The sequence below is a fragment of the Stenella coeruleoalba genome (assembly GCF_951394435.1).
Source record: "Stenella coeruleoalba genome assembly, chromosome: 4".
NCBI lineage: Eukaryota > Metazoa > Chordata > Mammalia > Artiodactyla > Delphinidae > Stenella > Stenella coeruleoalba.
Window position 1 is genome coordinate 95,758,404 of NC_137149.1, and position 18,704 is coordinate 95,777,107.

The following is an 18,704-nucleotide window of genomic DNA, read 5'->3' on the forward strand; positions in this document are numbered from 1 at the left end:
AAAAATGGATAAAGAAGTTGTGGTATTTACTTACAAAGCAATATCACTCAGCAATGAAATCTGTGTCATCAGGCCCTTAGGAGCACAATGAGTGGATTCAGGTATGATGATTCTAACTGAAGTAAGTCACACAGAAAAAGAAACATCATAAGATATCAGTAATACACGGAATGTAAACTTGGCTACACAGGAACTGCATTCCAAAACAGAACAGGGTCTCAAATTTAGAAAACCAACTTATGCTTGCTTAAGGGGAAAGGTGAGTTGGGGTGCTGCATAAAACGAGAGATTGAAATGAGCACAGATAAATTTCCTTAAGTCAAATATGGAATAGACAAGAGCTACTCCTTGCTCAACGAAATGGACTCAACATCGCATATTAAACGCCTAAGAATGTACCTGACTAGTAAGTATCTTAAAACCTATGTATTGCTATGTCTCCGAAAGAGAATCAAGCATGTGTACAGGGGCATAAACGCAGCAGTGATAGGATTGGAGAGGTTCGGTGAGCAAATGAAGACCCTTTGAAGTCATATTGCATGGTACCCATTACACGGGTCTTAACTCTCCAGGTTTAAGGTATTCTTCCTTCAGCTAAAACATGCATGTGGAACCCAAGTATGATCAACCATGTGAACGAGAGACGTGTTCAAATATGTCTCAGTTTTCCTCCCCTGGTACTCGGGTGCAACATTCCAGATGCTTTACTAACACTCTCCCCACTTGGAGAGTCAGCGCCTTTAACCTCCTGTTTGGCCCAGTTTGCAATTTCTGCGGAAGATGAACAGGAATAGCGAGAACCAATGAGAGACTAGCTGGAGGTGTCTGGACGGGCAAATTTAACTCTTATTTCCCACCAGGAAGAGGAAATAACCAAAGGCTCAGCGTGCCGTGCCGGAACCAGATTAGGGCCTGAAGCCATCCTGCGGTGTTGCGGCCAGGTCACAAGAAAGCAAGTTGAAGAAAGGAGCTCAGGGGCACTGTAATTCACAAACCTGCAGAGTTATAAATGACAGCTATCGTCCAAAAATAGACTGAAGTAAGGCTGCCAAGAGGACTTGAAAGCGGGGCAGAATTGCAGGAAACCGATTTCAGGAGGTAGACTGGAATTGCACTGAAAGCATAGGAAAAGAGGCAGAACGTCCACAATGATGCACTTGGCCAAAAAGGGCGTATGCGTTTTTTCCTGAATATATTCAGGAAAAAACGCATACGCCCTTTTTGGCCAACCAAGCAAGCTTGCAAAGGAAATCTGCACTACAATGAAGTCTCACTTCCCCCCAGTCAAAAGGGCCATCTGAAAAAAGTGTAAAATCCAGAAAGGCAGGACAGGCCATGGAGAACTGGGAGCCTTGTTATGCTGATGGGCGGGATGTAAATTGCCAACAGCCACTCGGGAGAAGTGTATGGTGTTTCCTGAAACATCTAAAAAACAAAGCAACAGAGCCTAGGGCACTTCCACTTATGGTCCTATAGCTTAGGGAAATTAAAATCAAAAAGACACAGCCACCCCAAAGTTTGGGACGCCTCCGTTTACAAGAACCTCGTTTACCGTACAAGTTCAATATCACAGAAATTGAAAAATGGATAAAGAACTTGTGGTACTTACGTACAATGCAGTATCACTCAGCAATGAAATCTATGTCATCAGGCCCGTAGCAGCATAATGAGTGGATTCAGGTACGATGATTCTAACTGAAATAAGTCACACAGAAAAAGAAACATCATAAGATATCACTAATACACGGAATGTAAACTTGGCTACACAGGAACTGCATTCCAAAACAGAACAGGGTCTCAAATTTAGAAAACCAACTTATGCTTGCTTAAGGGGAAAGGTGAGTTGGGGTGCTGCATAAAACCAGAGATTGAAATGAGCACAGATAAAGTTCCTTAAGCCATATATGGAATAGACAAGAGCTACTCCTTGCTCAACGAAATGGACTCAACACCCCATATTAAACGCCTAAGAATGTACCTGACTAGTAAGTATCTTAAAACCTATGGATTGCTATGTCTCCAAAAGAGAATCAAGCATGTGTACAGGGGGATAAACGCAGCAGTGATAGGATTGGAGAGGTTCGGTGAGCAAATGAAGACCCTTTGAAGTCATATTGCATGGCACCCATTCCACGGGTCTCAACTCTCCAGGTTTAAGGTATTCTTCCTTCAGCTAAAACATGCATGTGGAACCCAGAGTATGATCAACCATGTGAACGGGAGACGTGTTCAAATATGTCTCAGTTTTCCTCCCCTGGTACTCGGGTGCAACATTCCAGACGCTTTACTAACACTCTCCCCACTTGGAGAGTCAGCGCCTTTAACCTCCTGTTTGGCCCAGTTTGCAATTTCTGCGGAAGATGAACAGGAATAGCGAGAACCAATGAGAGACTAGCTGGAGGTGTCTGGACGGGCAAATTTAACTCTCATTTCCCACCAGGAAGAGGAAATAACCAAAGGCTCAGCGTGCCGTACCGGAACCAGATTAGGGCCTGAAGCCATCCTGCAGTGTTGCGGCCAGGTCACAAGAAAGCGAGTTGAAGAAAGGAGCTCAGGGGCACTGTAATTCACAAACCTGCAGAGTTATAAATGACAGCTATCGTCCAAAAATAGACTGAAGTAAGGCTGCCAAGAGGACTTGAAATCGGGGCAGAATTGCAGGAAACCGATTTCAGGAGGTAGACTGGAATTGCATTGAAAGCATAGGAAAAGAGGCAGAACGTCCACAATGATGCACTTGGCCAAAAAGGGCGTATGCGTTTTTTCCTGAATATATTCAGGAAAAAACGCATACGCCCTTTTTGGCCAACCAAGCAAGCTTGGAAAGGAAATCTGCACTACAATGAAGTCTCACTTCCCCCCGGTCAAAAGGGCCATCTGAAAAAAGTGTAAAATCCAGAAAGGCAGGACAGGCCATGGAGAACTGGGAGCCTTGTTATGCTGATGGGCGGGATGTAAATTGCCAACAGACACTCGGGAGAAGTGTATGGTGTTTCCTGAAACATCTAAAAAACAAAGCAACAGAGCCTAGGGCACTGCCACTTATGGTCCTATAGCTTAGGGAAATTAAAATCAAGAAGACACAGCCACCCCAAAGTTTGGGACGCCTCTGTTTACAAGAACCTCGTTTACAGTACAAGTTCAACATCGCAGAAAGTGAAAAATGGATAAAGAAGTTGTGGTATTTACTTACAAAGCAATATCACTCAGCAATGAAATCTATGTCATCAGGCCCTTAGCATCACAATGAGTGGATTCAGGTATGATGATTCTAACTGAAATAAGTCACACAGAAAAAGAAACATCATAAGATATCAGTAATACACGGAATGTAAACTTGGCTACACAGGAACTGAATTACAGAACAGAACAGGGTCTCAAATTTAGAAAACCAACTTATGCTTGCTTAAGGGTAAAGGTGAGTTGGGGTGCTGCATAAAACCAGAGATTGAAATGAGCACAGATAAAGTTCCTTAAGTCAAATATGGAATAGACAAGAGCTACTCCTTGCTCAACGAAATGGACTCAACACCGCATATTAAACGCCTAAGAATGTACCTGACTAGTAAGTATCGTAAAACCTATGGATTGCTATGTCTCCAGAAGAGAATCAAGCATGTGTACAGGGGCATAAACGCAGCAGTGATAGGATTGGAGAGGTTCGGTGAGCAAATGAAGACCCTTTGAAGTCATATTGCATGGTACCCATTACACGGGTCTCAACTCTCCAGGTTTAAGGTATTCTTCCTTCAGCTAAAACATGCATGTGGAACCCAAGTATGATCAACCATGTGAACGGGAGACGTGTTCAAATATGTCTCAGTTTTCCTCCCCTGGTACTCGGGTGCAACATTCCAGATGCTTTACTAACACTCTCCCGACTTGGAGAGTCAGCGCCTTTAACCTCCTGTTTGGCCCAGTTTGCAATTTCTGCGGAAGATGAACAGGAATAGCGAGAACCAATGAGAGACTAGCTGGAGGTGTCTGGACGGGCAAATTTAACTCTTATTTCCCACCAGGAAGAGGAAATAACCAAAGGCTCAGCGTGCCGTGCCGGAACCAGATTAGGGCCTGAAGCCATCCTGCGGTGTTGCGGCCAGGTCACAAGAAAGCAAGTTGAAGAAAGGAGCTCAGGGGCACTGTAATTCACAAACCTGCAGAGTTATAAATGACAGCTATCGTCCAAAAATAGACTGAAGTAAGGCTGCCAAGAGGACTTGAAAGCGGGGCAGAATTGCAGGAAACCGATTTCAGGAGGTAGACTGGAATTGCACTGAAAGCATAGGAAAAGAGGCAGAACGTCCACAATGATGCACTTGGCCAAAAAGGGCGTATGCGTTTTTTCCTGAATATATTCAGGAAAAAACGCATACGCCCTTTTTGGCCAACCAAGCAAGCTTGCAAAGGAAATCTGCACTACAATGAAGTCTCACTTCCCCCCAGTCAAAAGGGCCATCTGAAAAAAGTGTAAAATCCAGAAAGGCAGGACAGGCCATGGAGAACTGGGAGCCTTGTTATGCTGATGGGCGGGATGTAAATTGCCAACAGCCACTCGGGAGAAGTGTATGGTGTTTCCTGAAACATCTAAAAAACAAAGCAACAGAGCCTAGGGCACTTCCACTTATGGTCCTATAGCTTAGGGAAATTAAAATCAAAAAGACACAGCCACCCCAAAGTTTGGGACGCCTCCGTTTACAAGAACCTCGTTTACCGTACAAGTTCAATATCACAGAAATTGAAAAATGGATAAAGAACTTGTGGTACTTACGTACAATGCAGTATCACTCAGCAATGAAATCTATGTCATCAGGCCCGTAGCAGCATAATGAGTGGATTCAGGTACGATGATTCTAACTGAAATAAGTCACACAGAAAAAGAAACATCATAAGATATCACTAATACACGGAATGTAAACTTGGCTACACAGGAACTGCATTCCAAAACAGAACAGGGTCTCAAATTTAGAAAACCAACTTATGCTTGCTTAAGGGGAAAGGTGAGTTGGGGTGCTGCATAAAACCAGAGATTGAAATGAGCACAGATAAAGTTCCTTAAGCCATATATGGAATAGACAAGAGCTACTCCTTGCTCAACGAAATGGACTCAACACCCCATATTAAACGCCTAAGAATGTACCTGACTAGTAAGTATCTTAAAACCTATGGATTGCTATGTCTCCAAAAGAGAATCAAGCATGTGTACAGGGGGATAAACGCAGCAGTGATAGGATTGGAGAGGTTCGGTGAGCAAATGAAGACCCTTTGAAGTCATATTGCATGGCACCCATTCCACGGGTCTCAACTCTCCAGGTTTAAGGTATTCTTCCTTCAGCTAAAACATGCATGTGGAACCCAGAGTATGATCAACCATGTGAACGGGAGACGTGTTCAAATATGTCTCAGTTTTCCTCCCCTGGTACTCGGGTGCAACATTCCAGACGCTTTACTAACACTCTCCCCACTTGGAGAGTCAGCGCCTTTAACCTCCTGTTTGGCCCAGTTTGCAATTTCTGCGGAAGATGAACAGGAATAGCGAGAACCAATGAGAGACTAGCTGGAGGTGTCTGGACGGGCAAATTTAACTCTCATTTCCCACCAGGAAGAGGAAATAACCAAAGGCTCAGCGTGCCGTACCGGAACCAGATTAGGGCCTGAAGCCATCCTGCAGTGTTGCGGCCAGGTCACAAGAAAGCGAGTTGAAGAAAGGAGCTCAGGGGCACTGTAATTCACAAACCTGCAGAGTTATAAATGACAGCTATCGTCCAAAAATAGACTGAAGTAAGGCTGCCAAGAGGACTTGAAATCGGGGCAGAATTGCAGGAAACCGATTTCAGGAGGTAGACTGGAATTGCATTGAAAGCATAGGAAAAGAGGCAGAACGTCCACAATGATGCACTTGGCCAAAAAGGGCGTATGCGTTTTTTCCTGAATATATTCAGGAAAAAACGCATACGCCCTTTTTGGCCAACCAAGCAAGCTTGGAAAGGAAATCTGCACTACAATGAAGTCTCACTTCCCCCCGGTCAAAAGGGCCATCTGAAAAAAGTGTAAAATCCAGAAAGGCAGGACAGGCCATGGAGAACTGGGAGCCTTGTTATGCTGATGGGCGGGATGTAAATTGCCAACAGACACTCGGGAGAAGTGTATGGTGTTTCCTGAAACATCTAAAAAACAAAGCAACAGAGCCTAGGGCACTGCCACTTATGGTCCTATAGCTTAGGGAAATTAAAATCAAGAAGACACAGCCACCCCAAAGTTTGGGACGCCTCTGTTTACAAGAACCTCGTTTACAGTACAAGTTCAACATCGCAGAAAGTGAAAAATGGATAAAGAAGTTGTGGTATTTACTTACAAAGCAATATCACTCAGCAATGAAATCTATGTCATCAGGCCCTTAGCATCACAATGAGTGGATTCAGGTATGATGATTCTAACTGAAATAAGTCACACAGAAAAAGAAACATCATAAGATATCAGTAATACACGGAATGTAAACTTGGCTACACAGGAACTGAATTACAGAACAGAACAGGGTCTCAAATTTAGAAAACCAACTTATGCTTGCTTAAGGGTAAAGGTGAGTTGGGGTGCTGCATAAAACCAGAGATTGAAATGAGCACAGATAAAGTTCCTTAAGTCAAATATGGAATAGACAAGAGCTACTCCTTGCTCAACGAAATGGACTCAACACCGCATATTAAACGCCTAAGAATGTACCTGACTAGTAAGTATCGTAAAACCTATGGATTGCTATGTCTCCAGAAGAGAATCAAGCATGTGTACAGGGGCATAAACGCAGCAGTGATAGGATTGGAGAGGTTCGGTGAGCAAATGAAGACCCTTTGAAGTCATATTGCATGGTACCCATTACACGGGTCTCAACTCTCCAGGTTTAAGGTATTCTTCCTTCAGCTAAAACATGCATGTGGAACCCAAGTATGATCAACCATGTGAACGGGAGACGTGTTCAAATATGTCTCAGTTTTCCTCCCCTGGTACTCGGGTGCAACATTCCAGACGCTTTACTAACACTCTCCCGACTTGGAGAGTCAGCGCCTTTAACCTCCTGTTTGGCCCAGTTTGCAATTTCTGCGGAAGATGAACAGGAATAGCGAGAACCAATGAGAGACTAGCTGGAGGTGTCTGGACGGGCAAATTTAACTCTCATTTCCCACCAGGAAGAGGAAATAACCAAAGGCTCAGCGTGCCGTGCCGGAACCAGATTAGGGCCTGAAGCCATCCTGCGGTGTTGCGGCCAGGTCACAAGAAAGCGAGTTGAAGAAAGGAGCTCAGGGACACTGTAATTCACAAACCTGCAGAGTTATAAATGACAGCTATCGTCCAAAAATAGACTGAAGTAAGGCTGCCAAGAGGACTTGAAATCGGGGCAGAATTGCAGGAAACCGATTTCAGGAGGTAGACTGGAATTGCATTGAAAGCATAGGAAAAGAGGCAGAACGTCCACAATGATGCCCTTGGCCAAAAAGGGCGTATGCGTTTTTTCCTGAATATATTCAGGAAAAAACGCATACGCCCTTTTTGGCCAACCAAGCAAGCTTGCAAAGGAAATCTGCACTACAATGAAGTCTCACTTCCCCCCGGTCAAAAGGGCCATCTGAAAAAAGTGTAAAATCCAGAAAGGCAGGACAGGCCATGGAGAACTGGGAGCCTTGTTATGCTGATGGGCGGGATGTAAATTGCCAACAACCACTCGGGAGAAGTGTATGGTGTTTCCTGAAACATCTAAAAAACAAAGCAACAGAGCCTAGGGCACTGCCACTTATGGTCCTATAGCTTAGGGAAATTAAAATCAAAAGACACAGCCACCCAAAAGTTTGGGACACCTCTGTTTACAAGAACCTCGTTTACAGTACAAGTTCAACATCGCCAAAAGTGAAAAATGGATAAAGAAGTTGTGGTATTTACTTACAAAGCAATATCACTCAGCAATGAAATCTATGTCATCAGGCCCTTAGCATCACAATGAGTGGATTCAGGTATGATGATTCTAACTGAAATAAGTCACACAGAAAAAGAAACATCATAAGATATCAGTAATACACGGAATGTAAACTTGGCTACACAGGAACTGAATTACAGAACAGAACAGGGTCTCAAATTTAGAAAACCAACTTATGCTTGCTTAAGGGTAAAGGTGAGTTGGGGTGCTGCATAAAACCAGAGATTGAAATGAGCACAGATAAAGTTCCTTAAGTCAAATATGGAATAGACAAGAGCTACTCCTTGCTCAACGAAATGGACTCAACACCGCATATTAAACGCCTAAGAATGTACCTGACTAGTAAGTATCGTAAAACCTATGGATTGCTATGTCTCCAGAAGAGAATCAAGCATGTGTACAGGGGCATAAACGCAGCAGTGATAGGATTGGAGAGGTTCGGTGAGCAAATGAAGACCCTTTGAAGTCATATTGCATGGTACCCATTACACGGGTCTCAACTCTCCAGGTTTAAGGTATTCTTCCTTCAGCTAAAACATGCATGTGGAACCCAAGTATGATCAACCATGTGAACGGGAGACGTGTTCAAATATGTCTCAGTTTTCCTCCCCTGGTACTCGGGTGCAACATTCCAGACGCTTTACTAACACTCTCCCCACTTGGAGAGTCAGCGCCTTTAACCTCCTGTTTGGCCCAGTTTGCAATTTCTGCGGAAGATGAACAGGAATAGCGAGAACCAATGAGAGACTAGCTGGAGGTGTGTGGACGGGCAAATTTAACTCTCATTTCCCACCAGGAAGAGGAAATAACCAAAGGCTCAGCGTGCCGTACCGGAACCAGATTAGGGCCTGAAGCCATCCTGCGGTGTTGCGGCCAGCTCAAAAGAAAGCGAGTTGAAGAAAGGAGCTCAGGGGCACTGTAATTCACAAACCTGCAGAGTTATAAATGACAGCTATCGTCCAAAACTAGACTGAAGTAAGGCTGCCAAGAGGACTTGAAAGCGGGGCAGAATTGCAGGAAACCGATTTCAGGAGGTAGACTGGAATTGCATTGAAAGCATAGGAAAAGAGGCAGAACGTCCACAATGATGCACTTGGCCAAAAAGGGCGTATGCGTTTTTTCCTGAATATATTCAGGAAAAAACGCATACGCCCTTTTTGGCCAACCAAGCAAGCTTGGAAAGGAAATCTGCACTACAATGAAGTCTCACTTCCCCCCGGTCAAAAGGGCCATCTGAAAAAAGTGTAAAATCCAGAAAGGCAGGACAGGCCATGGAGAACTGGGAGCCTTGTTATGCTGATGGGCGGGATGTAAATTGCCAACAGACACTCGGGAGAAGTGTATGGTGTTTCCTGAAACATCTAAAAAACAAAGCAACAGAGCCTAGGGCACTGCCACTTATGGTCCTATAGCTTAGGGAAATTAAAATCAAGAAGACACAGCCACCCCAAAGTTTGGGACGCCTCTGTTTACAAGAACCTCGTTTACAGTACAAGTTCAACATCGCAGAAAGTGAAAAATGGATAAAGAAGTTGTGGTATTTACTTACAAAGCAATATCACTCAGCAATGAAATCTATGTCATCAGGCCCTTAGCATCACAATGAGTGGATTCAGGTATGATGATTCTAACTGAAATAAGTCACACAGAAAAAGAAACATCATAAGATATCAGTAATACACGGAATGTAAACTTGGCTACACAGGAACTGAATTACAGAACAGAACAGGGTCTCAAATTTAGAAAACCAACTTATGCTTGCTTAAGGGTAAAGGTGAGTTGGGGTGCTGCATAAAACCAGAGATTGAAATGAGCACAGATAAAGTTCCTTAAGTCAAATATGGAATAGACAAGAGCTACTCCTTGCTCAACGAAATGGACTCAACACCGCATATTAAACGCCTAAGAATGTACCTGACTAGTAAGTATCGTAAAACCTATGGATTGCTATGTCTCCAGAAGAGAATCAAGCATGTGTACAGGGGCATAAACGCAGCAGTGATAGGATTGGAGAGGTTCGGTGAGCAAATGAAGACCCTTTGAAGTCATATTGCATGGTACCCATTACACGGGTCTCAACTCTCCAGGTTTAAGGTATTCTTCCTTCAGCTAAAACATGCATGTGGAACCCAAGTATGATCAACCATGTGAACGGGAGACGTGTTCAAATATGTCTCAGTTTTCCTCCCCTGGTACTCGGGTGCAACATTCCAGACGCTTTACTAACACTCTCCCGACTTGGAGAGTCAGCGCCTTTAACCTCCTGTTTGGCCCAGTTTGCAATTTCTGCGGAAGATGAACAGGAATAGCGAGAACCAATGAGAGACTAGCTGGAGGTGTCTGGACGGGCAAATTTAACTCTCATTTCCCACCAGGAAGAGGAAATAACCAAAGGCTCAGCGTGCCGTGCCGGAACCAGATTAGGGCCTGAAGCCATCCTGCGGTGTTGCGGCCAGGTCACAAGAAAGCGAGTTGAAGAAAGGAGCTCAGGGACACTGTAATTCACAAACCTGCAGAGTTATAAATGACAGCTATCGTCCAAAAATAGACTGAAGTAAGGCTGCCAAGAGGACTTGAAATCGGGGCAGAATTGCAGGAAACCGATTTCAGGAGGTAGACTGGAATTGCATTGAAAGCATAGGAAAAGAGGCAGAACGTCCACAATGATGCCCTTGGCCAAAAAGGGCGTATGCGTTTTTTCCTGAATATATTCAGGAAAAAACGCATACGCCCTTTTTGGCCAACCAAGCAAGCTTGCAAAGGAAATCTGCACTACAATGAAGTCTCACTTCCCCCCGGTCAAAAGGGCCATCTGAAAAAAGTGTAAAATCCAGAAAGGCAGGACAGGCCATGGAGAACTGGGAGCCTTGTTATGCTGATGGGCGGGATGTAAATTGCCAACAACCACTCGGGAGAAGTGTATGGTGTTTCCTGAAACATCTAAAAAACAAAGCAACAGAGCCTAGGGCACTGCCACTTATGGTCCTATAGCTTAGGGAAATTAAAATCAAAAGACACAGCCACCCAAAAGTTTGGGACACCTCTGTTTACAAGAACCTCGTTTACAGTACAAGTTCAACATCGCCAAAAGTGAAAAATGGATAAAGAAGTTGTGGTATTTACTTACAAAGCAATATCACTCAGCAATGAAATCTATGTCATCAGGCCCTTAGCATCACAATGAGTGGATTCAGGTATGATGATTCTAACTGAAATAAGTCACACAGAAAAAGAAACATCATAAGATATCAGTAATACACGGAATGTAAACTTGGCTACACAGGAACTGAATTACAGAACAGAACAGGGTCTCAAATTTAGAAAACCAACTTATGCTTGCTTAAGGGTAAAGGTGAGTTGGGGTGCTGCATAAAACCAGAGATTGAAATGAGCACAGATAAAGTTCCTTAAGTCAAATATGGAATAGACAAGAGCTACTCCTTGCTCAACGAAATGGACTCAACACCGCATATTAAACGCCTAAGAATGTACCTGACTAGTAAGTATCGTAAAACCTATGGATTGCTATGTCTCCAGAAGAGAATCAAGCATGTGTACAGGGGCATAAACGCAGCAGTGATAGGATTGGAGAGGTTCGGTGAGCAAATGAAGACCCTTTGAAGTCATATTGCATGGTACCCATTACACGGGTCTCAACTCTCCAGGTTTAAGGTATTCTTCCTTCAGCTAAAACATGCATGTGGAACCCAAGTATGATCAACCATGTGAACGGGAGACGTGTTCAAATATGTCTCAGTTTTCCTCCCCTGGTACTCGGGTGCAACATTCCAGACGCTTTACTAACACTCTCCCCACTTGGAGAGTCAGCGCCTTTAACCTCCTGTTTGGCCCAGTTTGCAATTTCTGCGGAAGATGAACAGGAATAGCGAGAACCAATGAGAGACTAGCTGGAGGTGTGTGGACGGGCAAATTTAACTCTCATTTCCCACCAGGAAGAGGAAATAACCAAAGGCTCAGCGTGCCGTACCGGAACCAGATTAGGGCCTGAAGCCATCCTGCGGTGTTGCGGCCAGCTCAAAAGAAAGCGAGTTGAAGAAAGGAGCTCAGGGGCACTGTAATTCACAAACCTGCAGAGTTATAAATGACAGCTATCGTCCAAAACTAGACTGAAGTAAGGCTGCCAAGAGGACTTGAAAGCGGGGCAGAATTGCAGGAAACCGATTTCAGGAGGTAGACTGGAATTGCATTGAAAGCATAGGAAAAGAGGCAGAACGTCCACAATGATGCACTTGGCCAAAAAGGGCGTATGCGTTTTTTCCTGAATATATTCAGGAAAAAACGCATACGCCCTTTTTGGCCAACCAAGCAAGCTTGCAAAGGAAATCTGCACTACAATGAAGTCTCACTTCCCCCCGGTCAAAAGGGCCATCTGAAAAAAGTGTAAAATCCAGAAAGGCAGGACAGGCCATGGAGAACTGGGAGCCTTGTTATGCTGATGGGCGGGATGTAAATTGCCAACAACCACTCGGGAGAAGTGTATGGTGTTTCCTGAAACATCTAAAAAACAAAGCAACAGAACCTAGGGCACTTCCACTTATGGTCCTATAGCTTAGGGAAATTAAAATCAAAAAGACACAGCCACCCCAAAGTTTGGAACGGCTCTGTTTACAAGAACCTCGTTTACAGTACAAGTTCAACATCGCAGAAAGTGAAAAATGGATAAAGAAGTTGTGGTATTTACTTACAAAGCAATATCACTCAGCAATGAAATCTGTGTCATCAGGCCCTTAGCAGCACAATGAGTGGATTCAGGTATGATGATTCTAACTGAAGTAAGTCACACAGAAAAAGAAACATCATAAGATATCAGTAATACACGGAATGTAAACTTGGCTACACAGGAACTGAATTACAGAACAGAACAGGGTCTCAAATTTAGAAAACCAACTTATGCTTGCTTAAGGGTAAAGGTGAGTTGGGGTGCTGCATAAAACCAGAGATTGAAATGAGCACAGATAAAGTTCCTTAAGTCAAATATGGAATAGACAAGAGCTACTCCTTGCTCAACGAAATGGACTCAACACCGCATATTAAACGCCTAAGAATGTACCTGACTACTAAGTATCTTAAAACCTATGGATTGCTATGTCTCCGAAAGAGAATCAAGCATGTGTACAGGGGCATAAACGCAGCAGTGATAGGATTGGAGAGGTTCGGTGAGCAAATGAAGACCCTTGGAAGTCATATTGCATGGTACCCATTACACGGGTCTTAACTCTCCAGGTTTAAGGTATTCTTCCTTCAGCTAAAACATGCATGTGGAACCCAAGTATGATCAACCATGTGAACGGGAGACGTTTCAAATATGTCTCAGTTTTCCTCCCCTGGTACTCGGGTGCAACATTCCAGACGCTTTACTAACACTCTCCCCACTTGGAGAGTCAGCGCCTTTAACCTCCTGTTTGGCCCAGTTTGCAATTTCTGCGGAAGATGAACAGGAATAGCGAGAACCAATGAGAGACTAGCTGGAGGTGTCTGGACGGGCAAATTTAACTCTCATTTCCCACCAGGAAGAGGAAATAACCAAAGGCTCAGCGTGCCGTGCCGGAACCAGATTAGGGCCTGAAGCCATCCTGCGGTGTTGCGGCCAGGTCACAAGAAAGCAAGTTGAAGAAAGGAGCTCAGGGGCACTGTAATTCACAAACCTGCAGAGTTATAAATGACAGCTATCGTCCAAAAATAGACTGAAGTAAGGCTGCCAAGAGGACTTGAAAGCGGGGCAGAATTGCAGGAAACCGATTTCAGGAGGTAGACTGGAATTGCACTGAAAGCATAGGAAAAGAGGCAGAACGTCCACAATGATGCACTTGGCCAAAAAGGGCGTATGCGTTTTTTCCTGAATATATTCAGGAAAAAACGCATACGCCCTTTTTGGCCAACCAAGCAAGCTTGCAAAGGAAATCTGCACTACAATGAAGTCTCACTTCCCCCCAGTCAAAAGGGCCATCTGAAAAAAGTGTAAAATCCAGAAAGGCAGGACAGGCCATGGAGAACTGGGAGCCTTGTTATGCTGATGGGCGGGATGTAAATTGCCAACAACCACTCGGGAGAAGTGTATGGTGTTTCCTGAAACATCTAAAAAACAAAGCAACAGAGCCTAGGACACTTCCACTTATGGTCCTATAGCTTAGGGAAATTAAAATCAAAAAGACACAGCCACCCCAAAGTTTGGAACGGCTCTGTTTACAAGAACCTCGTTTACAGTACAAGTTCAACATCGCAGAACGTGAAAAATGGATAAAGAAGTTGTGGTATTTACTTACAAAGCAATATCACTCAGCAATGAAATCTGTGTCATCAGGCCCTTAGCAGCACAATGCGTGGATTCAGGTATGATGATTCTAACTGAAATAAGTCACACAGAAAAAGAAACATCATAAGATATCAGTAATACACGGAATGTAAACTTGGCTACACAGGAACTGAATTACAGAACAGAACAGGGTCTCAAATTTAGAAAACCAACTTATTCTTGCTTAAGGGTAAAGGTGAGTTGGGGTGCTGCATAAAACCAGAGATTGAAATGAGCACAGATAAAGTTCCTTAAGCCAAATATGGAATAGACAAGAGCTACTCCTTGCTCAACGAAATGGACTCAAAACCCCATATTAAACCCCTAAGAATGTACCTGACTAGTAAGTATCTTAAAACCTATGGATTGCTATGTCTCCAAAAGAGAATCAAGCGTGTGTACAGGGGAATAAACGCAGCAGTGATAGGATTGGAGAGGTTCGGTGAGCAAATGAAGACCCTTTGAAGTCATATTGCATGGTACCCATTCCACGCGTCTCAAATATCCAGGTTTAAGGTATTCTTCCTTCAGCTAAAACATGCATGTGGAACCCAGAGTATGATCAACCATGTGAACGGGAGATGTGTTCAAATATGTCTCAGTTTTCCTCCCCTGGTACTCGGGTGCAACATTCCAGATGCTTTACTAACACTCTCCCCACTTGGAGAGTCAGCGCCTTTAACCTCCTGTTTGGCCCAGTTTGCAATTTCTGCGGAAGATGAAAAGGAATAGCAAGAACCAATGAGAGGCTAGCTGGAGGTGTCTGGACGGGCAAATTTAACTCTCATTTCCCACCAGGAAGAGGAATTAACCAAAGGCTCAGCATGCCGGGCCGGAACCAGATTAGGGCCTGAAGCCATCCTGCGGTGTTGCGGCCAGTTCACAAGAAAGCGAGTTGAAGAAAGGAGCTCAGGGGCACTGTAATTCACAAACCTGCAGAGTTATAAATGACAGCTATCGTCCAAAAATAGACTGAAGTAAGGCTGCCAAGAGGACTTGAAAGCGGGGCAGAATTGCAGGAAACCGATTTCAGGAGGTAGACTGGAATTGCATTGAAAGCATAGGAAAAGAGGCAGAACGTCCACAATGATGCACTTGGCCAAAAAGGGCGTATGCGTTTTTTCCTGAATATATTCAGGAAAAAACGCATACGCCCTTTTTGGCCAACCAAGCAAGCTTGCAAAGGAAATCTGCACTACAATGAAGTCTCACTTCCCCCCGGTCAAAAGGGCCATCTGAAAAAAGTGTAAAATCCAGAAAGGCAGGACAGGCCATGGAGAACTGGGAGCCTTGTTATGCTGATGGGCGGGATGTAAATTGCCAACAACCACTCGGGAGAAGTGTATGGTGTTTCCTGAAACATCTAAAAAACAAAGCAACAGAACCTAGGGCACTTCCACTTATGGTCCTATAGCTTAGGGAAATTAAAATCAAAAAGACACAGCCACCCCAAAGTTTGGAACGGCTCTGTTTACAAGAACCTCGTTTACAGTACAAGTTCAACATCGCAGAAAGTGAAAAATGGATAAAGAAGTTGTGGTATTTACTTACAAAGCAATATCACTCAGCAATGAAATCTGTGTCATCAGGCCCTTAGCAGCACAATGAGTGGATTCAGGTATGATGATTCTAACTGAAGTAAGTCACACAGAAAAAGAAACATCATAAGATATCAGTAATACACGGAATGTAAACTTGGCTACACAGGAACTGAATTACAGAACAGAACAGGGTCTCAAATTTAGAAAACCAACTTATGCTTGCTTAAGTGTAAAGGTGAGTTGGGGTGCTGCATAAAACCAGAGATTGAAATGAGCACAGATAAATTTCCTTAAGTCAAATATGGAATAGACAAGAGCTACTCCTTGCTCAACGAAATGGACTCAACATCGCATATTAAACGCCTAAGAATGTACCTGACTAGTAAGTATTTTAAAGCCTATGGATTGCTATGTCTCCGAAAGAGAATCAAGCATGTGTACAGGGGCATAAATGTAGCAGTGATAGGATTGGAGAGGTTCGGTGAGCAAATGAAGACCCTTTGAAGTCATATTGCATGGTACCCATTACACGGGTCTTAACTCTCCAGGTTTAAGGTATTCTTCCTTCAGCTAAAACATGCATGTGGAACCTAGAGTATGATCAACCATGTGAACGGGAGACGTGTTCAAATATGTCTCAGTTTTCCTCCCTTGGTACTCGGGTGCAACATTCCAGACCCTTTACTAAAACTCTCCCCACTTAGAGAGTCAGCGCCTTTAACCTCCTGTTTGGCCCAGTTTGCAATTTCTGCGGAGGATGAACAGGAATAGCGAGAACCAATGAGAGACTAGCTGGAGGTGTCTGAACGGGCAAATTTAACTCTCATTTCCCACCAGGAAGAGGAATTAACCAAAGGCTCAGCATGCCGGGCCGGAACCAGATTAGGGCCTGAAGCCATCCTGCGGTGTTGCGGCCAGGTCACAAGAAAGCAAGTTGAAGAAAGGAGCTCAGGGGCACTGTAATTCACAAACCTGCAGAGTTATAAATGACAGCTATCGTCCAAAAATAGACTGAAGTAAGGCTGCCAAGAGGACTTGAAAGCGGGGCAGAATTGCAGGAAACCGATTTCAGGAGGTAGACTGGAATTGCATTGAAAGCATAGGAAAAGAGGCAGAACGTCCACAATGATGCACTTGGCCAAAAAGGGCGTATGCGTTTTTTCCTGAATATATTCAGGAAAAAACGCATACGCCCTTTTTGGCCAACCAAGCAAGCTTGCAAAGGAAATCCGCACTACAATGAAGTCTCACTTCCCCCCGGTCAAAAGGGCCATCTGAAAAAAGTGTAAAATCCAGAAAGGCAGGACAGGCCATGGAGAACTGGGAGCCTTGTTATGCTGATGGGCGGGATGTAAATTGCCAACAACCACTCGGGAGAAGTGTATGGTGTTTCCTGAAACATCTAAAAAACAAAGCAACAGAACCTAGGGCACTTCCACTTATGGTCCTATAGCTTAGGGAAGTTAAAATGAAAAAGACACAGCCACCCCAAAGTTTGGAACGGCTCTGTTTACAAGAACCTCGTTTACAGTACAAGTTCAACATCGCAGAAAGTGAAAAATGGATAAAGAAGTTGTGGTATTTACTTATAAAGCAATATCACTCAGCAATGAAATCTGTGTCATCAGGCCCTTAGCAGCACAATGCGTGGATTCAGGTATGATGATTCTAACTGAAATAAGTCACACAGAAAAAGAAACATCATAAGATATCAGTAATACACGGAATGTAAACTTGGCTACACAGGAACTGAATTACAGAACAGAACAGGGTCTCAAATTTAGAAAACCAACTTATTCTTGCTTAAGGGTAAAGGTGAGTTGGGGTGCTGCATAAAACCAGAGATTGAAATGAGCACAGATAAAGTTCCTTAAGCCAAATATGGAATAGACAAGAGCTACTCCTTGCTCAACGAAATGGACTCAACACCCCATATTAAACGCCTAAGAATGTACCTGACTAGTAAGTATCTTAAAACCTATGGATTGCTATGTTTCCGAAAGAGAATCAAGCATGTGTACAGGGGCATAAACGCAGCAGTGATAGGATTGGAGAGGTTCGGTGAGCAAATGAAGACCCTTTGAAGTCATATTGCATGGTACCCATTACACGGGTCTAAACTCTCCAGGTTTAAGGTATTCTTCCTTCAGCTAAAACATGCATGTGGAACGCAAGTATGATCAACCATGTGAATGGGAGATGTGTTCAAATATGTCTCAGTTTTTCTCCCCTGGTACTCGGGTGCAACATTCCAGACGCTTTACTAACACTCTCCCCACTTGGAGAGTCAGCGCCTTTAACCTCCTGTTTGGCCCAGTTTGCAATTTCTGCGGAAGATGAACAGGAATAGCGAGAACCAATGAGAGACTAGCTGGAGGTGTCTGGACGGGCAAATTTAACTCTCATTTCCCACCAGGAAGAGGAAATAACCAAAGGCTCAGCGTGCCGTGCCGGAACCAGATTAGGGCCTGAAGCCATCCTGCGGTGTTGCGGCCAGGTCACAAGAAAGCGAGTTGAAGAAAGGAGCTCAGGGGCACTGTAATTCACAAACCTGCAGAGTTATAAATGACAGCTATCGTCCAAAAATAGACTGAAGTAAGGCTGCCAAGAGGACTTGAAAGCGGGGCAGAATTGCAGGAAACCGATTTCAGGAGGTAGACTGGAATTGCATTGAGAGCATAGGAAAAGAGGCAGAACGTCCACAATGATGCACTTGGCCAAAAAGGGCGTATGCGTTTTTTCCTGAATATATTCAAGAAAAAATGCATACGCCCTTTTTGGCCAACCAAGCAAGCTTGAAAAGGAAATCTGCACTACAATGAAGTCTCACTTCCCCCCGGTCAAAAGGGCCATCTGAATAAAGTGTAAAATCCAGAAAGGCAGGACAGGC

General features: G+C 44.0%; 1 long non-coding RNA gene across 2 annotated transcripts in view; it reads right to left on the reverse strand.

The window, feature by feature from the left end:
- Positions 1 to 18,704, reverse strand: part of LOC307185420 — a 1,105,689-nt gene that overhangs the window by 1,016,756 nt on the left and 70,229 nt on the right. The window lies entirely within an intron of this gene.